The sequence below is a fragment of the Schistocerca gregaria genome, chromosome 1 (assembly GCF_023897955.1).
Source record: "Schistocerca gregaria isolate iqSchGreg1 chromosome 1, iqSchGreg1.2, whole genome shotgun sequence".
Classification (NCBI taxonomy): Eukaryota; Metazoa; Arthropoda; class Insecta; order Orthoptera; family Acrididae; genus Schistocerca; species Schistocerca gregaria.
In genome coordinates, this window is record NC_064920.1 from 464,430,418 (window position 1) to 464,450,833 (window position 20,416).

The following is a 20,416-nucleotide window of genomic DNA, read 5'->3' on the forward strand; positions in this document are numbered from 1 at the left end:
TTAAAAGTCACTAGAAGATCAATCTTGTGTATTAGAAACAAGAGTGGTACTAGTAACAATTCTTGAGGCACCCCACATGTTATGTTCCCACATTCTGAGGTTAGTTTGATGCCAGATTAGGTTAGTTATTCGTTCCATAGATCCATACTGAGGGGATCCTTGTGGATGTCGAACATGTCAATTTTTTAAGCTGAAATAACAATACTAATAGAATGAATATATACAATACATCATTTGTTTCTATTAAAAAATTCGTCAATGGAGTAGAAGGAGTTGGCCACTAGTAAGTCTTTCAGGCTTCTTTTAAACTGATCTTTATTTGTAACTAAATTTTTTATGTTTGCTGGCAAATTATTGAAGATGAGTGTTCCTGAGCAGTGGGCCCCTTTTTGAACTAAAGTAAGTGCTTTTAAGTCCTTGTGCCGATCATTTTTGTTCCTGGTATTGTATGTATGAACTGAGCTGTTTGTTGGAAAAAGAGATATATTATTTAGGGCAAATTTCATTAAGGAGTAAACATACTGAGAGGCAGTAGTTAGTATACCCAATCCTTTGAAGAGGTTTTTACAGGACATCACATTCCTTTGTTTACGATGCGACATGCATAAAGCCAGACAACAGCTGCACAGCAGAGACGGATAACTGCAGAGCACTTAATGCTGCATGGTAGACAAGCAACTGTGACCTGACTTCATTAAACAGTAAAAAATTAGTAAAATACATGTAATTGGAATAAAAATGAATTTAATTTTAAATGTGTACAAGGGTTTACTCAAGTAAAAACATAAGTCATCTCTTCTTTTACAAAATAACTGTGTGTCCATTGGCTTATATTTCCTTTCTCTCTCTTACTCAAAGAATCTAATATATTTTCTTCAATGAATATGTCCATTTGTATATCTTGGTGGAGTCTCTCCATCACATTCATATTCTCTCTGATTCATAATTTCATCTGTTCTCCCCCTAATTTACTCCATCAGCTTAAGCACTGAGTGTATGGACAGCTATGAAGGCATTTTATTTTGTAGATGTTACAAGCACAGTTGTTACAGCTTAAAATAACTCAGTAACTGAATAACAAAGCAGGTAATGTACTGAAGGAAGGCAGGTCCAGGTTTACAGCTAATAAATTGGCTACAAGGAAAGTCAAAAAAATTCAGTTTTTCAAGTGTCGTACTGCTCGAAGCAACAATCTACTTTCTCATCTTGAAAAAGGAGTAGAAATGACATTTCAGAACCTGAACCTTTACGTGAAGCTCCCATAGAAAGTACAACTATTTATAATATATTCATTACAATATAGTACTAAACACATTAAGTCCCTCTGAATTTAATTTTGTGATGTGATACGGGGTAATATTTTGGAACATGTCCGTTCAGGTTGGATATTTTTAGTCCAAAATCTTGTCATCCAGATCACATGTACTGTAACTCAAAATCATTTTGTCAACTGTTTAACAAATTACAAATTCTTAAAATGGTATCAGAATTTGTCTGCACTCTCATGAAAATTTTTGACAATATTGCAATGGCAACATAGTTATCAGAGATCGAGAACAATATTACATTGGACAAGAATGGTGGATGTAAATCGACAGCATCCTTTTCAAATGAATCACCTCAATGTTCATCTTCCATGAAGTAAGAAACCCACAGGAAATCACAATCTGAATAGCCACGTGGGGAGTGAATGTTTCCTCTCTAATATGAGTACATGTCACAAAAACTGCACCACCAAGCTTGATTCAGTTTATTTAACTGCTCCTCACCTCCTCCACTTGTTTTAACATAAATCCCAACTGAAGACAGATTTCAGGTGTGATTGATGACATAAATTGATCTCCCTCTTCTGATCGTTTCATTTTTTTAAGTCTTCACTGAAGCTAATAAATTATTTCCAACACCTTTCTTTCCACTTTTTAATTGTGTTTCTTTAACTTATCCTTCCACTCTTTTCAAAACATCACAATAACTTACTTGCATGTTATTTCCAGTATTCCATTGTAAAATTGGTCTCAGTTTTCATATGCATTGCTAAAACATTTACTCTGGTTAGATGTTATCACTTCAATTCATGCACACAATACAATAAGAAGAATTAGTGGATCTGACACATACACGAAAGAAAACATTAACAATATTTAAGTATGAAAATTTAGCAAATCAAGCTACATGGAGTACTTTTCACCAAATCTAACCAAATTTACACCTTACAAAAGAGTACTTCCAGGGATGAATGAGTCAAGAAACACATAATTCAAAAAAGTCATGACTTTGAACTTGTAGTATGCCATACTACTTGCAATTTGTTTATAATGAATTATTTAAGAATAAACAAATGACTCACTGAAAGGCAGAAGCGCCTTGGTGTCGACAGATATACAAACAAAAGATACAGAGATCTGCATTGCTAGCTTTTGGAATGTGTGTGTGTGTGAGAGAGAGAGAGAGAGAGAGAGAGAGAGAGAGAGAGAGAGAGAGAGAGAGGAAAAGGAATTTCATTCCAAAAGCTAGCAAAGCAAAGCACTGTATCTTTTGTTCATGTATTTGTCGATGGAACTGCACTTCTGCCTTTCAGTGAGTTGCCTCTTCATTCTTACATAATTCGTTATTCTCAAGCAGAAGTTTCCTTACATTATTATACTAGTAATTTCTGTTAGTCTGTTTATGTTGTTATTGGAGGAATTATCTGATTTATAAATTGGCTGAAAACAACTTAATTTGAAAGCACTGCTGTGCTTTTATTTATAAATTCATGAAATACAGAATGAAATTTTTATGGTAGAGTATGTGCTGATATGTAACTTCCTGGAAGATTAAAACTGCGTGCTGCACCAAGACTCAAACTTGAGACTTGTCTTTCACCGCCAAGTGCTCTCCTTTTTTCCATGAGAACTAGTCCCATAGTCTCGCAGGACAACTGTGAGGTTTGAAAAGTAGCAGATGAGATACTGGTGGAAGTAAAGCTCCTTTGTGGATGAGCCTCCTTTAAAGATGAGTTACACTTTCCTACAATTCTCCCAATAAACCAAAGTTGAATATTCACCTTCCCTACAACTGACTTGACATGCTCATTCTATTTCATGTCACTTTGAATTGTTACACCTTGATATTTAACCAATGTGAATGTGTCAAGCGGCATACCACCAATATTGTATTCATACATGACAGGATTGTTTTTCCTTCTCATCTACATTAATATACACTTTCACATATTTAGGATAAGCTGTCATTCATCAAATCAAATAAAAATTCTATTTAAGTCACAACATATCCTCCTCTAATCTGATATTTGCCTATACACTACAGTGTAATCAGCAAACACTTGCAAACTGCTCCCTAGCTGAACTGTCAGAATGGTCCTATCACACTCCTCTGGGGTGCTCCTGACATTACCCCTGTCTCTTACAAATGCTTGCAGTCCAGGAGAACATACTGGGTCTTGGACTTAGAAAGTCTTTGAACCAGCCATATATCTAAGAACCTACTCCATATTCTCAGTCCTTCATTAACAGTTTACAGTGTCGCCCTAAGTCAAATGATTTCAGGAAGTCTAAGAATGCGGAATCTGCCTGTTGCCCTTCATCATTGGCTTACGGGATATTGTGCAAGAAAATGGCAGGCATGAGCAGTGCTCATACTAAGAGTTCATACATATTATATTCTGTGGAACATGCAAACAACTAAATTAAACTACATTATTTGGTCCAAGCAACACCAGAGCCAATTATGGTGGGCAAATAAGCCAACACTGACCTAAAGGTAGTAAAATACACCCTATTGAATGCTAATGCACCCAGACATTATCAAATGCCTATGGTAAATCACATACCAACCATGCCTCAAAAGTTGCTCCTGTTTTGCCTACACATTCTCTATGATAGCTGTGTCAAGCACATTTGCCATAAAACTATTTTAGCCTCCTCAGTAAACCATATTATGTAACTTATTTCCTGTTGGGACTGGGAGAGCACTATTATTGAAACAGAATCTGACCTGGTGGATATCTAAACCCATACCATATAAAATTACACGCCATATGATATTAAGATGCTGATCAGTACTTGGGATCTACACAACATAGCCTGTCAGCTCCCACACACACTGAAGTCTATACTACACATGGATTGGTCCATTATTTGTCACCCAAAATGACCTGCACAACTCTCAGTCTATGTGTTCATTACCTATCGCAAACACAGAGCTGTATATTTTGTTGTTTTGCCTTATTTACTAATGAACTAAGGGGAACCATCTCTGGACTGTACAGCATTTAATTGATGTTTCTCCTATGAGGCTGCAAATAGCAAAAAAGCTTGTTGTTCTCCTTTTGCACCTTTAAATACACATTTATAATATAGAAAGTAACATACTCAAATGCCACAACTAACGCAACTTAACTGGCACTGGAATGCACTGATGTTTTCAAAATTTGTAAGTAACAATAAATTTCATGTGTCCAGGCTTGTTGGAACTTCACTGTAACAATGCCAGAACCAAAATTTATTTTATACATATGGCATGTGTAAGTCAATATGTTGATTACAACTGTACCGCATAAACAAGGATTGATGAAACCTGGCACATACACTGAATGCCAAGATATGCTAGAGTTCTTACATTGTTAAGTTGTTAATGCATGCCTTCAAAGTATTTATCTAGTTTTGGTGCAATTAATTTAATGTCTTCTGCCTATGAACATTTTTTACAGATTTCTCCTGCCACTGTCAATCTTGGACATAAGACTAAAATGGCAAACTATCTCTGCTCAAAGGCCTCTATACCATGTGACAATGGAAACAAATCCTTTCTTCCCCCTAGCCAATGATATTAAGAGATTGCGTGGTGTATGTGTAAGAACTATAAAATTCCTGATGATATTTTTACACTATATTCTTAACAGGCATCATGACACAAAAATACATTAGTAACAGTTGGTACAGTGCCCTGGAATATTATCCCACACCAGGGAGTGGGCATGTAAACCACATACTGAAAATATCTGATGGACAAAACAGCAAGAAATGCTTCCCCGTGCTTCACACTATATATAGTTTTTTGGTTAATTTACTCTTAACAAATTACAATCTATGTCTTATTACTAAAGAAACAAAATTCATAACTATAAAGTTTAACAGATTTTTTAATTAATTTGTTCAGCCATTGTTTGCAAAAAGTAATGCTACAATGAACAATGTGAATAACAACACGTCAAAAACAAATTACAAAAGATTTCTTAAATTCAATGGGATTACGACAATGTTCAGGGTAAAACTGCCAACAAACAGCTTTTTTCAATATTGCTCACTCTTCAAGATAAAATCCCATAAACATTTTTTTAATGATGGAAATTAAATAACAAACTGTTTGCGATTTTCTTTGGAGAGAGATACTCGGTTTCTGTAAACATTAACACTCATTCACTATACCGAAATTCCTTGTAACGACGTTGCGCATGGTTCATTGGTGAATACGAAAAAATGGTAACAATACTGTAGTATATGTGAAAACTGATTACAAATACGACTACATATCTAATGAATCTTTGTAACAGTTCTGCATTGGGCTTAAGCAAACTGAATATAAAACTGAGTTGCTACACTATTTACATAGTGTTCCAGTCACTACTTCTTAAATTAATTGCAGAGGAAAGAAATGGTTTTATATTGTATTGTTGCAAATAATTTCATACATTGTACCTGGTACATTATTACACTTTTTTGCAATGATCCAGCGATTTTGTTACTGATAGAAAATACCGGTTGAAACACGAAACTCATTTTTTTTATGACTTTTGCAACAAAGAACTGATAATGAGCTCTGTGAAAATCCTGTTCTTGTGTAAGTATGTTAATGCGTTCTTTAGCTAATTGCTGTTGATGATTTCTTTCTTGCTCTTACCTTTCAAGCCCTATTTCTGGGAAAAGTCTTATGATACCCAAAGTCAGGCATTCACTTCAAGTTTACATTTGGTACTCTCACCTGTATACCTGTGATGTCATCTACATTCCTATTTTGTTTTCACTGGACCATATACACAGATTTTTCAAAAGTCTTTCACAGGAGGAGGTCATACTATGGTTCTTCCTTTCAATCATCACATAAATGCCAAAATGATGTAGGCCTATCAAAATAAGTGACTGCAGGATGACAAGTCAACTGAAAAGAGAAACAGAGGCTGGCCCCAATAGGATAACAATAAGATTCTAGTGTGTATGCAAAAGAACTTGCTCCTTTTCTAGTCATTCCAACTTTCAAGTATTGTCACACACACACACACACACACACACACACACACACACAAACTGTAGGTCCACATCACTGGTGATAGTCTACTGACAAATTCGAGAGCATGTTTTGTACCTGGGTTTCTGATATTTCTGGACACTTAAAATCTCCTCTGTAGACATTAACATGCCTTCCATCGACAACAACTGCATGGAACTAAGCCTGCTCTGATTGCCCATGAGACCTGGAAGGTAGTCGATACTGGTGCTCAGGTTGATGCTGTGTTCCTCCATGTCTGACAGGCATATGACACAGTTCCACATTGTCACCTAATTATTAAAAAATGATTGTTCAGAACATAGACAAACTTTGTGACTGGATTTTAGAGTTCCTAATAGACTGAACACAATGTCATCCTTAACAGAGAGAAATCTTCAGGTGTAAAACTAACTTTGGATGTTCTCAAAGGGAGTGTTAAGGGATTATTACTGTTCAAAATACGTAGATGACCAAGTGGGTCATATAAGAAGCTGCAAGATGTGTTCGTAGGTAATGCCGTTTTTATATAGAGAAGTCTGAACACTAGAAAATAGTAACAAAATGTAGGAAGCCCAGCAGAAGGTCAACACTTGGTGCAAGGATTGGCGGTTTATCCTCAACATAAGCAAATGTAAGGTATTGCACATAAAGAGGTGTACAGACCCATTAATGTTTGGTAACATGATTGCCGAACAATCACTGGAAGCAGTCACAACCTCTAAATATGAGTATGCCTACAAAGCGACTGAAAATGGAGGAACCACAAACAAATAATAGAGGAAAAGGCAGATACTTGTCAGATTCATTCAAAGAATCCTAAGGAAGTGCAGTCCATCCATGAAGGAAGTAACTAAAAAACATCCTCACTCAGCTGGATAGAACTCATAAATGAAAAGGAGAATATCCAGAAAAGAGCAGCACATTTTGTCACAAGCTTGTTTATTAAGTGAGGAAGGGTTACAAAGATGGAATTTGCAAGTGCCATCACATGTAACAAATTCATGCACCCTAAATTCCTTTTTGTCAAAGATTGATGATCTTTTTGAAGTCAAAAATATGTAGTTTCTACCCCCAGTCTCACTCTATCAGTTCTGCGGAAATTTTACATCACAGACTTTCTGCGATGAATTTAAGTGAACTTTGTGGTGAGTTTCTGATCCGCGTTTGAGTTATAAACATACTCTAAACATGGACACCTCTCTCTCTCTCTCTCTCTCTCTCTGACACACACACACACACACACACACACACACACACACGCGCGCGCGCAAGCATTAGTCACAAATATGACTGTAATTACTGAAAATCAAACCTTTGAACGTAAGTTGGATGCTGATCTGATGCATGATTATTCTTTTTTGTCCTTATTTATTGCCATCTAAGCATACAAAACTCAAGTATCCGATAATGGCCTATTTTGATACAAGATGCTTGTATAACTTCAGAGGCAAACACCACAACAGAGGTGCCGTGCATTACGAAATGAATCATTGTTAAGATTCCAAGGGCATACATTACTAGAAAAGTCGACCCATGTATTGCTTCCAACAATCATTCTTCTCGCACACCATTCAAAACTACTACAGGAAAGCATGAAGTGACAGTAGAAGTACCTTTCACCACACACCATAAGGTGGCTTATGGAATGCAGATGTAAGTAACACACTTTAACACCATATAACAACTGATGACTTACAACTTTCTTACTAATTACTCAATGCCTCTGTAGCACTTCACAGTCACATATTTAACTATCTTACCTTAATAGTATTCCCATTCAAATTTAACTGTTGTACTTTCAAAATATGATCATTAGTTATGAAACAACTTTCACTTATCAAACATAAGCAAATAACGGTACAAACAAAAGCTGCAATAAACCCTAGTATTTGGAACTCGAGGCACTTACAGATGCACAGATCGAATGAAGTTACTCTGGGATGGAGTGGAATGTTATTCAGAATAGAGAAAATATGAGTGCAAAATTGACAATGAAATGTGAGCGACAATTCTTTTTCACGGAATTAGAACTGGCAAACTTGAAAAGCAATGATGTAAAAGGGAAAGAATGGCTTGAATTTACTGCTATCAATGTGTACCACCATTTAGATACTTACGCTACAGACAATACATTAGTAGTTTGATCTGAAAATATATCCACAACTAAGGTCAGGGCTTTCAGTGGAAAAGAAACCATCTGTAGCATCATTATCTTGGACAATTCAGCCTAGAACAAGCACCTAACTTTCTGTTCTCGAGCAATGAGATTAAAATTGAGTGGCACCAAGAAACAACAGACTAAATTCAATTAAAATAACTTAACTTTATGATCAATGATTCAGCAAGTTTAGTGGTAAGGGCCAGATGGTTACCAATTTTAGTTTTTCTCAAGTGGCATGTTTGCTCTTTTGCTTGTTTTCTAGGTACAAACAGTCTTGTCACAGCAGGTGGTTGCATGCTGGCAACAAACATTCCCAAGCTGCCAACTGTACAATTATTTTATTCGAACAATAAATATCAATAGGGAGCACATTAATAAAATCAATAGACGAAATAAGGTTACAGCTTTAGAAACTTTTGACCTCTTGATGTAATGTTTACCAACACAGTTCCCCCCCCCCCCCTCCCCCAGATGGACATAGATGACGACAGGAAGGAAACATGGAGCACACTTGATTGTTAGTGCTCTAGGAATTGGTTGTAAAAGGAGGCTGGGGTCATCACAAGGATTAAGAAACTATACCATTATATTACTTACCAGAAGATATTTGTGTGTAAATGAAAGAATGTTGTTTAATAGGGACCAAACAAATGAGGTGGTGCAGCTATTAAGCCACTGACCTCATATTTGGGAGAAAGGGGTTTGCTCTGTCCAGCTACCATCATTTGAGTTTACCTAGATCAGTTCAGACAAATGTCTGTTTGGTTCCTTCACTAAGCGCATGGCTGACCATCTGTCCTACACTTAAGTATTCTGTGTATATATTTTGAGCTACTGATTTTTATTGTATTACCACAACAACTCCTATAGCACTGTGAAACGATCCTTGGATGAATATTTATAATATGTATTTATAGAAGTGAAAATTGGGCATTAGCAAAAAAGAATAGGAATTGCAGTGATGTACCTGAGTAGAGTCAAACAAGTTACAATAAGGCATCAGTTACAAAACGAAATTACTCAAAGAATGAAACAGATTTAACCATCCTTCACACTTCTCTAACTTGCACCAGTTCCCTCTTACCTACCATAGTGATAATAATTAAAACCAGACATTTATCATACAATGTCACTATCATTCAACAGTAGTGCTTTGCAAATCAGGAGACTGCTCATTAGAAACTTCAGTAGAGACCCTTACACTAATTTTTGCAAACTGCCCTTTTGAGGTCTGAAATATAACATTTTAAAGGAGATATAATTCAAATAGTTACAGGCAACTGCCATACACCCCATCAGTTTATAATCAGATCACTTTTTCCTTTCCCCTTTATGGTCCTACTCCCTCCCTAATTAGGACTCCACAATACTGATATCAAGCTCATTTTCTATAGGACATAAACAACTACAAGATATTAAAAAGCACTTCATGAAAACATTGCTTCATTTTCATAGCTTACATACAGAAGAGCCTCACAAACATGTTATTTATATCTAGAATTATTCTGCGTTCGCTGCATCAAGTGATTTAGTCCATATAATCACGTGCACCTCTGAGGTGCGCCAGACCAAATACTCACATACACTTCTTTTTGTACCGAGCAAAATAAAAACATAAATAAATGACCAAAGTTAAACTCTTAAGCATTGTACGACTTATAATAAACATTAATTAGATGAATAGTTTCCTTTCCCTTAATAGTCCAACATGTTTCTTGAGAGAGTTAAATTTTTTTCCCCAAAGTATTTCTGGACTTCACGCAGTATTAACATAGACATAGAAGTAAACTGCTGTGAATTGTTCTCCCGGTTTTCCACTTTTTAAAGAATGGTTCGCTCGTTGTTTGCTAACTACGTTCACAAATTTTTATTTGATCTTAGTTGATTACATTATCTACAGAGGTTGTAATTCTATTGGGCAAATCAAAATCTCACTCAATTATTATCACAGATTATGGATTTTTTTTTTTTTAGAAAACTAAATACCTTCGCGAATTTCAACCCGAAAAACACAGCAGGGAGATAATGAAGTACAGGTTATTTGAATGAATAAATAAAAAACATCACTTATGGTTTAATAAACAATTACGGCCACAAATTACATCGATGGAGATACATAATGAAACTGCACGCTTAAACGTCCACAAAAGTATTAGCTTTTGCGAGAATTTCATCCACTATATGTGAAGTCCTGAAACACCATCCCACTACACCAACACCGACAAAATACTTCGTCTGGCAAACCGGAAGTCTCTAAGTGATGACGTCACTGTGGTATGTAATGATTACCTGCGGAATGTGCTGCCAAAGCTTGGTTGACTGGTCTTGCTTCGTCTTTTTTTTAAAAAGAAAAAAAAAATTATTCTTTCACTGAAATCTCCCACATGAAGCGTACCCGCCTGTGAACGGACTATCCTTGAGAAGGAGGGGGCCGGATGCTACTGCGAAAAACGCTCAGCTTATCGTCTTCCCTTAGCAAGCATTGACTGGTCCCGTCTTAATTTCCGTTCTTGTGCTCCTAGCACTGTGTATGACCGTCTTTCCTTTCTCCATAACGTACATCGATAATAAGGACGTCCTTTTACTGTATCAGCAACTTGATGGGTACTCTTTCATCAAGTACATTTCATTCTGAAACGCGAGTGTCGGAAATATGCAGAGAAAACAAATTTGCCTTACAAGGTGATAACCAATTTTTCTTTTTTTTTACGAATGAATAGAGATTTCTAAAAATACACCAAATGAAAGCGCTTAAAAAACAGAGAAAGATACGTAGCGATGAGTTACGTGAGAACAGAAATGTCCGACACAGGTACAATACAACACTACTTTGTGTGTAAATATAAACGAGCGAAGGAGATCAAAAATATAGTAACACCGGAGGCGCTATTTAAACACTTTTTATAAGCTTTTTTTTTTAAATTTATCCTTTTACTCTATCAGCATTGCACGATAAAATCCCGCTGCCCCTGTTATAAGTAAATTATTACCGTAACGTCGTATAAAGACAGCCACAATCAAGCAATAAAACATGAAGTGTTTGATATGCGTGGCTTCAACACAGACACAGAAAAAATATTTCTTCAGATTATTATTGTTCTAGCTCTTAAACAGTAAGTTTGCACCTATAAGTTACAAAAAATTTCACATCTCTACATACCACTCGTGCTATGGGACGATACAACACACCCAATAAATAATTCAAGTCATGGATCCACGGTCATATTCTGAGGGGGAGGGGAAGGGAATCCATACGATAATGTGTAAGGATGTTTAGACCTGGGGATATGGCATGGTTTAACTATTTTTGAAGAAGAATGGCAACTTGTAAGTTGTTTGATGTCGTTGTGCTCTCCAGTACAAAGACAGGCTTCATGCAGCTCTCTATGCTACTCTATCCTGTGCAAGCCTCTTCTTACTGCAAACTACATCCCTCTGAATTTGGTTACTGTTTTCATCTCTTGGTCTCCCTCTACTATTTTTACCCCACACGCTTCCCACCAATACTAAATTGGCAATCCCTTGATGTCTCAGAATGGGTACTACCAACCGATCGTTCTTTAGGTCAGGTTTTACCACAAATTTCTCTTCTCCCCAGTTCTATCCTGTCCTTCCTCATTAGTTACATGATCTACCCATCTAATCTCCAGCATTAAATTTCAAAAGTTTCTATTCTCAACTTGTTTAAACTATTATCATCCATGTTTCACTTCTGCACATAGCTACATTCCATACAAACACTTTCAGAAAGGGCTTCCTGACACATAAATCTTTAGTCGACGTTAACAAATTTCGCTTCTTCAGAAACGCTTTTCTTGTCATTGCCAGTCTGCATTTTACGTCCTTCCTACTTCGACCATCATCAGTTATTTTGCTTTCCAAATAACAATACTCATTTACTACTTCATGTGTCTCATTTCCTAATCTGATTCCCTCAGCATCACCTGCTTTAATTCGACTACATTCCATTATCCTCGTTTTGCTTTTGTTGATGTTCATTTTATATCATCTGTGCATTCCATTCAACTGCTCTTCCAAGTCGTTTGCTGTCTCTGTCAAAATTGCAATGTCGTCATCAAACCTCAAAGTTTTTATTTCTTCTCCCTGGATTTTAATTCCTACTCCAAATTTATCTTTTGTTTCCTTTACTGATTGCTCAATGTACAGGTTGAATAACATTGGGGATAGGCTACAACCCTTTCACACTCCCTTATCAACCACTGCTTCCCTTTTGTGCACTTGACTCATAACTGCCCTCTGGTTTCTGCACAAATTGTAAGTAGCCTTTTGGTCCCTGCTGCCACCTTTAGAATTTGAAAGAGAGTATTCCAGTTAACATTGTCAAAGGCTTTCTCTAAGTCTACAAATGCTATAAATGTCAGTTTGTCTTTCTTTAACATATCTTCTTTGAGAAGTTGTAGGGTCAGTATTGCCTTGTGTGTTCCAACATTTCTCCAGAATGGAATCTGATCTTCCCTAAGGTCAGCTTCTAAGAGTTTTTTCGTTCTTCTGTAAATGATTTGTGTTAGTATTTTGCATCCATGACTTATTAAACTGATACTTTGGTAATTTTCACACGTGTCAGTACCTGCTATCTTTGGAACTGGGATTATTATACTCTTATTGAAGTTCAAGAGTATTTTGCTTGTCTTGTATATCTTGCTCTCTAGATGGAAGAGTTTTGTCGTGACTGGCTTTCTCAAGGCTATCAGTAGCTCTAACAGAATGTTGTTTACTCCCGGGCCTTGTTTTGACTTAGGTCTTTCAGTACTTTGTCAAATTCTACTTGCAATATCATATCTACATCCTCTCCCATTTCCATAACATTGCCCTCAAGTGCATCTGCCATGTTCAGACCCTCTGTGTACTCCTTCCATCTTTCTGCTTTCCCTTCTTTGTTTAGGACTGGTTTTCCATCTGAGCTCTTGATATTTATACAGGTGATTCTCTTTTCTCCAAAGGTCACTGTAGTTTTCCTGTAAGCAGTATCTGTCTTACCCCTAGTGACATATGGCTCTCCATACTTACATTTGTCCTCTAGCCATTCCTGCTTAGCCATTGTACACTTCTTGTCAATCTCATTTTTAGACTTATTTATTCCCTTTCACCCGCTTCATTTATTGCATTTCTCTCCTTTTGTCGATTAAATCCAGTATCTCTTATGTTAGTCAAGGATTTCTACTAGTCCTCGTCTTCTTACCTACTTAATCCTCTGCTGCCTTCACTATTGCATCTCTCAAAGCTACACATTCTTCTTATATATTTTTTCCTCTCTGTTCTTGTCAATCGTTCGCTAATGCTCCCCATGAAACCCTCTACAAACCCTGGTCCTTTCAGTTTAACCATGTCCTGTCCCTTAAGTTCCTGCCTTTTTTGCAGTTTCTTCAGTTTTAATCTGTAGTTCATAACCAATAAATTGTGGTCAGAGTCCACATCTGCCCCTGGAAATGTCTTACAATTTAAAATCTAGTTACTAAATCTCTGTCTAACCATTATACAATCAATCTGAAACCTTCTGTTGCTACAAGGTCTCTTCCACATGCACAACCTTCTTTCATGATTCTTAAACCAAGTGTTAGCTATCATAAAATTATGCTCTATGCAAAATTCTACCACATGGCTTTCTCTTTCATTCCTTTACCCCAGTCCATATTCACCTACTACTTTTCCTTATCGTCCTTTTCCTATTATCGAATTCCAGTCCCTGATGACTATTAAATTTTCGGCTCGTTTAATTATCTGAATAATTTCTTTTACCTCATCATACATTTCCTCGGTCTCCTCCTCACCTGCAGAGCTTAACTTATACTACTGTGATGGGTGTGGGCTTCATGCCAATCTAATCTACAATAACGCATTCACTATGTTGTTCATAGTAACTTATCCATATTTCTATTTTTTTAGTCGTTATTAAACCTACACCTGCATTATAATCCTGTATTCACCTGACCAGAGGTCCTGTTCCTGCTGCCACTGAGCTTCACTGATTTCCACTATAGGGCTAACTAACTGTGACCTACCCAGTTTCCTTTTTAAATTTTCTAGCCTACGTGCCTGATTAAGGGATCTGACATTCCATTCTCCAATTCGTAGAATGACAGTTTTGTTTCTCCTGCTGACGATGTCCTCCTAAGCAGTCCCTGCCCGAAGATCTGACTGGGGAACTATTTTACCTCTGGCATGTTTTATCCAAGAGGATGCCATCGTCATTTAACTACACATTAGAGCTGTATGCTCTCAGGAAAATGACAGCTATAGTTTCCCCTTTGTTTTCAGCTGTTTGCAGTACCAGCACAGCAAGGCCACTTTGGTTGAAGTTACAAGACCAGATCAGTCAATCATCCAGACTGTTACCCCTGTAACTACTGAAGAGACTGCTCCTCTTCAGAAACCACACATTTGTCTGTCCGTTCAACAGGCAACCCTCCTATGGTACAGCTATGTGTATCACTGAGGCCGACACCCTTCCCATCATCCGCAATGTCCATGGTTCATGGGGGAACCATAAAGAATTTTCATATCTGACAATGTTAAAAACCTGTGTGTACTGACTCTAAAATCGTTCTCTTGAAATGAGAACATCTGAATACATTACATTTTTTTCCCTTTACCTGAGGGCTTGGGGGAGCCAAGGTGTCCTTTGCCCGTATGTATAGGCGCCCTTTGTTGGAGGGGGCAGAGGGGGTGTTGGGGCAGATTTGTTATTGACTTCCCAATCTTGCCCTTTCAGATGTAACTGCCATAACCATCGTTTTTAACATGCCTGTTGTACAGATGCCATGATAATGCATCAGACAACATGAAATTCCATCAAATTTGACAGGAAATATGTCAAGTTGGCAACGATGATTCAAAAACTCTTACCTCCTCCTTTCGAGAAGGGGGCGGAGGGGGTGTTGGGGCAGATTTGTTATTGACTTCCCAACCTTGCTCTTTCAGATATAACTGCCATAACCATCGTTTTTAACATGCCTGTTGCACAGATGCCATGATAATAATAATGGCAATAAATGTATAAATATTTCAATATAGCATTATTAGCTGCAACAGAAGACATGCTTTGTTGGTGCTGCACATTTACCGATTTTGACTGAGCTAAACCCACGCTGCCGCGTTCTTTTTCGGCACGCCACTGTAGAAATTGGCACAAAACTTCTAAGTGAAGAATGCATGCAATGCGTATATTTATTTATGTATTAAAGCCGACTTCGGAATTTTCCTTTGCGTGTAACCGCATTTACAAGATTCGTGTGCCGATTTGAAATTCTAAATTATCATCTTTTACTGTATGTGTAGGTTCTGCATAATCTTTCATTGGTTGTATCAGTACCTGTTTCTACTGTGATACAATGTTAAATTTCGAACATTCATGAGTACCGCCATAAACTCACTTTTGAGTACAATAGACATATCCTTGTTCAAAACATTTATTCTCGAATTTCACTGTATAATTACATGAGAGGTAGGTTATTTTTAAGGGTTTTCTGATGCTTGGGAAACTATGTTTTCGTTAAGTTACCGGTAAGAGTTTTTGGATCATCGTTGCCAGCTTGACATATTTGCTGTCAAATTTGATGGAATTTCATGTTTTCTGATGCATAAAATTTAGTTTTGACGGTTGACGTTTTTTTATAGATATATTTAAAGCCGTGCGTTTTTCGACGGATGTTTCTGGTTTATTTAATTTTGAAAAAATATATATATATTCTTTGATAAAACTATTACGAATGCAAATCTTTGTGCATCTGCAAGACAGTGCCATGGATGTACTGCACTAAAACTCTGAGTTTCACTCAGTGAGTTTGCAAAAACGGGCTGTATTTCTGATTTGTTCATTCAAATAATATACATGTAGGGTATAACTGAAAACTGAACTGAAATTAACTCCTTAGATTTCCCTCCTATTGAGCAATGTATGTGGCTATTTTTTAGCTAACAGTATCAAACATCTGTGACAACTGGCAAACTCAGCAAAGCAAACCTAATGCGGTGGCAAATGACTATAATTTCTATTTAAGCAAAGATACAATGAGAAGTTAGAGTTCCATACTCACGAACTGAGCGCAGGAAGCAGAAGCAGGAATCCTGAAACGCCATACTGGGAAGCATCTGTGTGGAGATGGTTTGCCATTGCCATCCTCCGACCTGTTACAAAGTGTCGATCGTGTTTTGTACATAGGGGGTGATTGTGATGATTGCTGGTACTGCGTTGTGTCTTGTTTCTGTTTTTATGGATGAGAAGGGAGAGGTTGAAACTCGGTGCTGGCACATAGCTTAATTGTCTCGAAAAACATCAAGGGGGCCGTCAAGCTTAACATCCCCATCCAACAGACGAATCCCCATCAACAGTGTTACACGTCCTCTCTTCATGAGAGATTGTGGACAGCTTTGAAATTTAATCCAGGACATTGGCGCAAAAACTGTCGATCAGGAAGTTCAAATACCATCTCTCCCCCGTTGGCCGGCCAAATAGTGGCAGCGAAAGTATCTTCCACCGCCAGGATTCGAATTGACTTTAAATCTACGACACGGGCCTCTATCATGAGCAGCATACGAACAAAAATATACTTTGCTCTATGAGTTAATGTCGCGAATTCTGGATAGTGATCGCAATACATCAGTGTACAGTACTTTTCGCGAAATGCAGCTTGGAGTCTGTCAAGCGTGGTTTGTGAGCAGAGGGGAGATGGTTCAAATGGCTCTGAGCACTATGGGACTCAACTGTTGTGGTCATTAGTCCCCTAGAACTTAGAACTACTTAAACCTAACTAACCTAAGGACATCACACACATTCATGCCCGAGGCAGGATTCGAACCTGCGACCGTAGCAGTCACACGGTTCAAGACTGTACGCCTAGAACCGCGAGACCACCGCGGCCGGCGCAGAGGGCAGAGCGCGGACAAGCTATGCTGCATGGCGTGATAGGTTGCGAGGGGAGAAGGGGGGAGGAGAACGAATTTCACCTCCATGTATTCTAAGCACTCAGTGCAGGCAACAGAAACCTGTGTTTTGAGCTTCCATGAGCTCTTGATAACTAGCTTATTTTTCCTAAATGGAGTAAAAGATAGTTCCTGTGATGAGCCAGCAAGCACATAATCACTGATTTTCGGAAGGATCGCAATGAATATAGCGCAACTATGCAGTCAACACTGGCTAATTGGTACGCTGTGTTGTTGGCAAGGAACAACTGCAAATCACTAGGATACGAATTTTCCTGGCTGCTGCGGACTGCTACCGCTCATAATGGGAGAGTTGCGTACCAGTTTACAGACTACATTGTTGTACTGAGTTATTGTGTGTTTAACAACTAGCGTCTAGTGCTCTTTTTGTTTGTTTTTACGACTGACTAACATTGTCTGAAAAGAATGTCAAGCGGTATGTATGACATTTTAGAGGAAGTGATTAAGTGATAAACAATTAAAAGATTGGTAGTTAGAGGTTCCTGGGAACTCAGTAACGTGGTGTAAATATTGCCAATGCAACCTGAATGTGCGTTTGTCAGATTTACTTCTACATGGAAAAAGTAAGAAGCATGTAAAAGCAGCTGAAACTTTTTCATCTTCACAACAGCCAACATTGCCATTTCAGTCTACCAAACATAAGTATGAACGTGCTGCTGCTGAAACTGCTATTACATTGTTTATAGTTAATCACTGTGCTATTAGATCCGTTGATCATCTTTCAGATCTAACCAAGAAATGTATTCAGAGTGCTGACCATACATCTCTTGTATGGCGACGCCATACAAAGAGCAATGCTTTGATCAGGAACATTCGCTTCCAGCACTTTAAAACAGAACTACATCGTAATGGACATTTCAGTCTTCTTCTAGATGAATCTATAGACATTTCGGTCGGCAAAGTGTTGGCTGAGTGCATTGTATATTTTTCAAAACAATGAAGAGGTATTTCTACCTTTTTGGGAATTGTTGAACTAGAATAGGGGAATGCTGAATGTGGTGTCACTGCAGTGAAGTGATTACTTTCATATTATGGTCTAGACATTAAACAAATGAGGGGAATTGGTACAGATAATGCCTCACTATTGGTTGGTATTAATAATAGGGTTATCAGAAACTGAAATGTGAGGTCTCTGATCTTGTACTGATCCCCTATGTTTGCCATTTAGTTTACTTAGTAGTGTCCTCTGCAGCCCAGGTGCTACCAAGGAGTCTTGAGTTTTTAATCTGTGAAACTTATTCATGGTTTTCTAAATCTTCTTCTCAACATGACATGCATAGGGAGTTGTTTAAAGCAAAAAATGATTGAGCCGAATCACTTAAAATTACACACCAATCACACACAAGGTGGCTATCGATCGAAGTTGCGGTTACACACATTTTAAATCAGTGGCTTGAACTGCAGACATATCTTGAAATATCCAGATATCAGACTAAGCTCTACACAGCTGAACTATTATATACTATGTTCTCGGATGCCATAATACACATTATCTTCTGTTTCTTAGACCAACTCTAGAAGAATGTCAAAAGATCGATAAATCATTTCCATAAAGCACATCAGATGTCGAAAGGTACTGCAAGACTTTGTTCTTGTTGTAGTTCTTACGAGGCGGATTCCTCTCTGCTGTTATAAGGGGGATTTGCTAATGGTAAACTTAGAAAATACAAATCTCCTAATATTTATCTTGGCCACGAAGAAGAGGTTTCATTGGTGAACATGATGACAGAACATAAAATTAACTCAGAAATCGAAAAAGTTTTTCGTGGTAGGTGCGAAAATTTTCCGATTTGCTTAGCAGAGGAGCACCAGAGGTGACTGCCGAATCATGTCAAGTATTTGCAAAAGTGTGCCTAATTGCTCCAGAACAGTGTTTGTGTGTGGTGAAAGAAAATATAATCCCACTAGCTCAGGAATTTAAATAACCTGACACAGAAATAACAAACATTGACTTTCAGTGGTCAAAATTAACTACTGTCCTATGAAAAAATGTTGACAATATAGTATAACTTCGGCAATAGATCGCATCATATAAGGACTCTATTTCCCAAAGTCCATTTCAGATGCTTTCAGATTTTGCAATGATGCTTTTGGTGTTACCTTGGTCAAATGCTGAGGGCGAAAGAGCATTTAGCATGCTCAAAAGTGTGAAGACCTCCCTCAGGAATAGACTTAAAACCAGTATGGTAGTTCTCAATGTTTGGAGCGGACTTAGGCGTGGGAACAAGTGCTGTCATAATTACGTCTTACAAGAGCATGCTTTGAAGCAAAGTGGCACAATAGCTGCATACTGAGGAGACAAACAATCTAGCATGTCAACTGAAGAAGAGGGAGAGGACGATGCGAATGAACTGTTATTAGTTTAATAAACATAGGTGAGTAAATGTTTTTAAATTTATGCATCTTAGCGTTTTCGAGGCGCAATGACTGTTCCATCAAATTTTGAGCATGGTGTGCTTAATTTCGGCCATGGGAAAGTCAGTTCTGGGGATGTGTGCAGCTGTTGTGTCAGTTGGTTACATTGGAGTGAATGTAGTGGCATGGGAATCGGGGAAGTAAATGAGCCTCTTCCATGGTATTGCAGCATTAAGCTCCAGGGATAGGAAAATAGCAGAACAGGAAGGGAAGATTAGAGCCCTTCAGGCTGAACTGGATAGAGCTAGGGAGGAACTGATGAGGTTAGGGGGGGGGGGCGAGGGTGAAGACAGGTGTGAAATGGTAGCAAGGAACAGGGGCCACAAAAAGAGAACAGTATCAGACAGTTGTCACGTAGTAGCCATTTGCAGAGAACCACTTAATAATTTTCTGAAAGACGTTATTTGCAATTTCCTCAGGTGATTCTTGCTTCTTGGATGTGATTACTATACTTGTATCATCAGTGACAAGAACTAGCTTTGCATCTTCATGAATATAGAATGGCAAGTCGTCAATATATATTAAGAACAATAAGGGACCCAAGACTGAACCCAGTGGGACACCATTCTTGATCCCTCCCCAGTTAGAGGAATTTGCTGGTTTTTGCAGACT

General features: G+C 37.8%; 1 protein-coding gene across 5 annotated transcripts in view; it reads right to left on the reverse strand.

The window, feature by feature from the left end:
• LOC126352666 (CLIP domain-containing serine protease B9-like) overlaps nucleotides 1-11,110 on the reverse strand; it is a 153,264-nt gene extending 142,154 nt beyond the window's left edge. Inside the window, exons 1-2 of one of the 5 annotated variants that reach the window (XM_050002705.1) lie at nucleotides 10,415-10,684; nucleotides 6,364-6,557 (exon numbers count right to left, since the gene is read on the reverse strand). The gene's annotated coding sequence lies outside the window, so the exon portion shown is untranslated. Of the gene's footprint in view, nucleotides 1-5,982; nucleotides 6,155-6,363; nucleotides 6,558-10,414; nucleotides 10,685-10,717 lie in introns of those variants that run through there. The other 4 variants (XM_050002703.1, XM_050002708.1, XM_050002704.1 and 1 more) reach the window with 4 other exon arrangements.
• Nucleotides 11,111-20,416: the final 9,306 nt, after the last annotated feature.